General features: G+C 34.9%; 1 long non-coding RNA gene across 1 annotated transcript in view; it reads left to right on the forward strand.

The window, feature by feature from the left end:
* The window catches only part of LOC128247857 (uncharacterized), a 95,866-nt gene that overhangs the window by 88,472 nt on the left and 2,194 nt on the right, over positions 1 to 5,200 (forward strand). Inside the window, exon 3 of the long non-coding RNA XR_008264181.1 lies at positions 4,936 to 5,036. This is a non-coding gene — a long non-coding RNA (uncharacterized LOC128247857). The remainder of the gene's footprint in view (positions 1 to 4,935; positions 5,037 to 5,200) is intronic.

A 5,200-nucleotide genomic window follows, 5' to 3' on the forward strand; every position in this document is an offset into this window, starting at 1 on the left:
TATATATATATATATATGTATATATATGTATGCATGCATATCTATATATGGGTGTGTCAGATTGATTTGAGTTCTGGTAACATGTGATCTAGTACAACCTGTTATACTGTCGGCTCATCGGTGATTAAAGCGACACCCGCCACTAGACGTGCTTGCTGAGGAAGGTTGCTAGAAGGCCGCAGAACAAAAACATGACCTATGAAAAGAACTGATAAACCCAGTCTTATGTCAACGACTCTAATAATAAATACTAGCAGAACAGGCGTAAACCTGTTCAAAAATCTCAACCATGACAAGTCATGTGAAGTGTCACATCGTGGTTCGCTTAGGTGTGTCGTATTCTGAATTTTTAGACAAACTCCGGCAAGAAGAAGTTGACATACGATGCGGGCTTTGACGGTACAGGAGAACAGAATCAATACATCTGGGTTATGGATCCCTAATTTTTGTAGTATGACACCTTTTTGCCTGGTACTTGGAACATTGGGGACCAGATCAGGAAGAAGAGAGCATGAGGTGGATTTTAGACCATGTTACTCCACTCAACAAAAACACTTTGCCTATGTTGTTCTGCAACAACGCTTCTTTTCTTCTTTTTAAAATGTTTTTTCGTACAGCGCACTCATGTATCGTTCTTGACAATATGGTATACAGACACGCACACTCACAGACACACATACAAACACAATCACACACACCTCAGACACATGCACATATATGTGCGTATGTATGAATGTATGTATGTATGTATGCATGTGTATATATATATATATATAGATATATATATATATATATGTATGTGTGTGTGTGTGTGTGTATAGATATATATATATGTGCACACACATATGTGTGTGTATGTGAGTGCGTGTATATAATGTTTAAGGAAGGCTAATAATGAGGTTAAAGACACTCTCAAATATGAAATCTCGACAGAGTTAGACGTCGAGAATAATAGTATGTATCGTATTAAATAAAATACAAATGATTCGTTACAGTTGACCATATGTTTCGTTCTCTATGACCTTACGAAACAAAATGCACTTGATTTCACCTACGGATTTTTAGTTTATAATGAGATGAAAGTCTTGAAAACGTTGGGTTTTTTTAAAAAACTATATAATGTAAAACGCAATTTTATATCATACTGAAATTTGAGAGGAGATTATCAAGGGTACAAAAAGAATGGTGATTTTGAGAAGGTCAGTCTGTTAGTTTATAACTAAGTACTCAGAAATCTATGAATACGTACAGAGAGAAGGAAATAAGTTGTACAAAGAAGAATGGGAAGAAACTTTAAGTGAATAATTTAGAGATGATAACTAATTCTTAATAAAAACAGAAAAACAGCGAGTGGACCCAAATTATATTGGATTATAATAAATAAGAAAAGAGAAAAAGTTATTAATTCAGTGATAAGTATTTATAATTAGAGGTTTAACAATTGTCTTGAAGAAAGCTAGCTAGCAAGGAAAACTAATTTTCTAGAAGAAAGAAACTTCAAGGAAAAGATGCTAGATGCTTCATAATTTAGCACAAGTCACCAATGTATTAACCAGGTGTGTACAGAAAAAAGGGAGAAAGAAGACAGAGAACGGCAAAGGAAGAAGCACTAAACTGTAAGTGGGAGATAAAAATGATGATAATCTTTTTATTATAGGAATATTAGAGAAGGGACCACTCAGGTTGTATCGACCCCAGTTCTTGACTACTTCGTATTTTATCGACCTCGAAAGAACAAAAGACTAAGTCGATCTCGGCGGAATTAAACTCAGAACGTAAAGATTCTGCCAGTTCGCTAACGAGTCTGCCAGCTCACCGCCTTAATAATAAAGGTTTCAAATGTTGGCACAAGGCCAGTAATATCGGGTGTGGGGGTGGGGAGGTAAGTTGATTACATCAACCTCTGTGCACAACTGATACTTATTTTTACCGAAACATGAATGGTTGAAAGGCAAAATCAACCTTCGACAGAATTTTGAACTCTGAACGTAAAGACAGACGGAATGCTGCTAAGCATCTTGTCCAGCCTGCTAACGATTCTGCCATCTCACCGCCATAATGATAATAATAATCCTTTCTACGAAGGGCACAAGGGCTGAAATTTGGTGGTGAGGGGACTAGTATTTAATTTATGGACCCCGAAAGGATGGTATAAACACACGCCAGAAAAGGTCACAGAAAACTAGAAAGCAACCATACTCTGGGATATGCCAATACACACAGATAGAGAAATTAAGGCAGCAAACCACAAAAAATGATCGTCCCGAAATATAACAATATTTGTTTCAACACTCAATTTCACGTCAGGAATCTTGCAAAACAAATACATAAATGTAACAAAGTAAAGAGAAAACTTACTTAATTTATAATGCAGCATATTTTATTATTATTATTATTATTATTATTATTATTATTATTATTATTATTATTATTATTGTTCAGTAGTTTTATTTTTATAACGTGCTTTCACTTCACTATCGAGCGCAGCTCTCTGTGCCTTGGGTATGTGTTGTGGTTTGCTGTGATGCTCTTATGGTTACTGTATTGAGTGATTTACTTAGGATGTGTGCAGTGCCCAGTAGTGCAATTTTCTGTATGTTATATATATTTGTAAGTCCTGGTGTTTTTGTTATGTATTTGTCTGAATATTTTTTTATTATACCTAAGGCACCTACTATGATAGGAATTGTTTCTGTTTTTAGGTTTCACATTCGAGTTACCTCTATTTCCAGGTCTTTGTATTTTGAAAGTTTTTCCATTTCTTTTAGGGAAACGTTGTCATCTGCTGGTATTGATACATCAATTAGAAAGCATTTTTTTTCTTCATGATCTTTGACAACTATATCTGGTCTATTTGCCTTCATTTCTCTGTCTGTGTGTATCCCAGAGTATGGTTGCTTTCTCGTTTTCTGTGACCTTTTCTGGCGTGTGTTTATACCATCTTTTTTTTGTTGCTATTCCATATATTATTATTATTATTATTTTACTTCGATATTTTGCATTGTTGTTTTTACAATATTTTACTAAATTCTAAAATCCGGAGATATGAAGCTCTCCGACGAAAGCAATCCATCAGTTTTGTTTTTACGTTTTATGACTTCAATGTATCTACTTTAAGCAAACCCCATTCAACCATAGAAATTTTGAACCCTTTAAATCATTATATCTTTATGACCCTACTTGTAACACTGACATAGGGTATAATAATGCACGCGTTAAACCGAGCCTTTTTCTCTCCTACTTAAACGCGCGCGCGCACGCACGCACGCACACAGGGCACTGAATTTGATATCGGTGCTGGAATCTTAACGAAACAGTCGTCAGTAATTCACTGCTCCAGCCCCTTACGACATTCACCTATACTATCCCCAAATATCTATTCTATAGACAAATGGACGGCGGTCTTTTGAGAGTTGTAATACTTTGTCGGAGCTTTCAAATATAATAATAATAATAATAATAATAATAATAATAATAATAATACTATTTACAACAGCAACAATTCACTGCACTAAAGAGTAATATTCTAACAAAAATTTCCTGAAAAATAAGTCATCAAGTGCAAATTGAACAAATTCATACTTGCACTTAATGACTTCTGTTGACTGACCTATGTATGGTTAAGATACAGTAAAGGGATGGTCATAGTAAACAAACAAACAAACAAAAACATATATTTGTTTAATTTCTTGTCAAAATAGTTATAAATATTTAAATGTAATAATAAATTGCACCAAATGTCACAGAAATTTCATCTGACTATAATATAATTCACGATTATAAAAATCGATTGAAGAGAAAAAAATAATGTCTAAAATGCAAAAAAAAAAAAAAAAATGGAATTCAACTGTGCCAGAAAGGATATATTTCCTTTACTTTCTTATTATGGGAAAAGGCATGACTATTTAGTTCAGAATTGTCTGCTGCGCAACCACGTTATTCCAGGTTCGATCTGAAAGCGCGGTGCTTTAAGCAGATGTGTTAGCGTGTGTATGTGTATGTGTGTGTGTATGTGTGTGTGTGTGTGTAAATATATGCGTATTACTCCATTCATTATTTTTTAATATTTACTCAAATACCCAAAATAACAGGGAGTCTCTACCTCATAAACAGGAGTTACACCACAGTCATTTTGTGATCTTTGCTACCCTGGTATGTATTAACCAATTTATTTTGTCGGAGTTAATTATTAACTAAGAGAAAATAAATACATATAATATTATATAATAATATATATATATATATATATATATATATATATATATATATGCATGTATGTATTACTATATTACTTCCAGCATCTGTTTCATAATAATTCCATAATTACGCAATAAAGATGTGTAATAAATAGATATAAATTAATTTATAGTAATGTTATAACGTGTTGGAGTTCAACGACCCAATTGCCGTGGACATATTAATATATATATATATATATTCATTTTGTGTGTGTGTTTTATGCACCATCGCTTTTCGTTTGGATATGAATGTATGATACTAGTCTAACTGAGCTTACATTATATAAAGAGCGTAAGACACATCAGCTTCGTGGGGCCTGGTTTCCTGTTTCTATGGCGTATGTGTTCCCCGACAGCTGGATGGGACGCCAGTCCATCGCAGCTTTACTCAAGAAACAGGAAGAAAGAATGAGAAAAGGTTGTGGCGAAAGAGTACAACAAGGGTCGCCACAACCCCCTGCCGGAGCCTCGTGGAGCTTTTAGGTGTTTTCGCTCAATAAACACACACAACGCCCGGTCTGGGAATCGAAACCGCGATCTTCCGACCGCAAGTCCACTGCCCTAACCACTGGGCCATTGCGCCTCCACGCATATGTCATACTTCCACTAAATTTGAAGTTATGTCAAACCGAATCAAACTATTGCTAAACACATGCAAACCTTATCAATTTTCTCGAGTGTGTCTTCCCTTCATTAGTTCACTGGTATGCATCTGTGAGCCGTTGTGTGATGAAGATGCTGCAGCACGGAATTATGTCAGTGAACAGGTCGCGGTTTCAAAGCGACGAAAATATTTTGGTAAGTTAAATTTAAATGTTGAAGGGAATCTAACTGTTTTTGTGTGTTTCTTAAATGGCTTATAAACACCTTCCACGCTGCAATTGTTTTCGTTCCAGCACACGATCTCAGATCAGGTCACTTGGTATGCAATTACACCTCCGTAATATATATATATATATATA

This window comes from Octopus bimaculoides, chromosome 5 (assembly GCF_001194135.2).
Source record: "Octopus bimaculoides isolate UCB-OBI-ISO-001 chromosome 5, ASM119413v2, whole genome shotgun sequence".
Classification (NCBI taxonomy): Eukaryota; Metazoa; Mollusca; class Cephalopoda; order Octopoda; family Octopodidae; genus Octopus; species Octopus bimaculoides.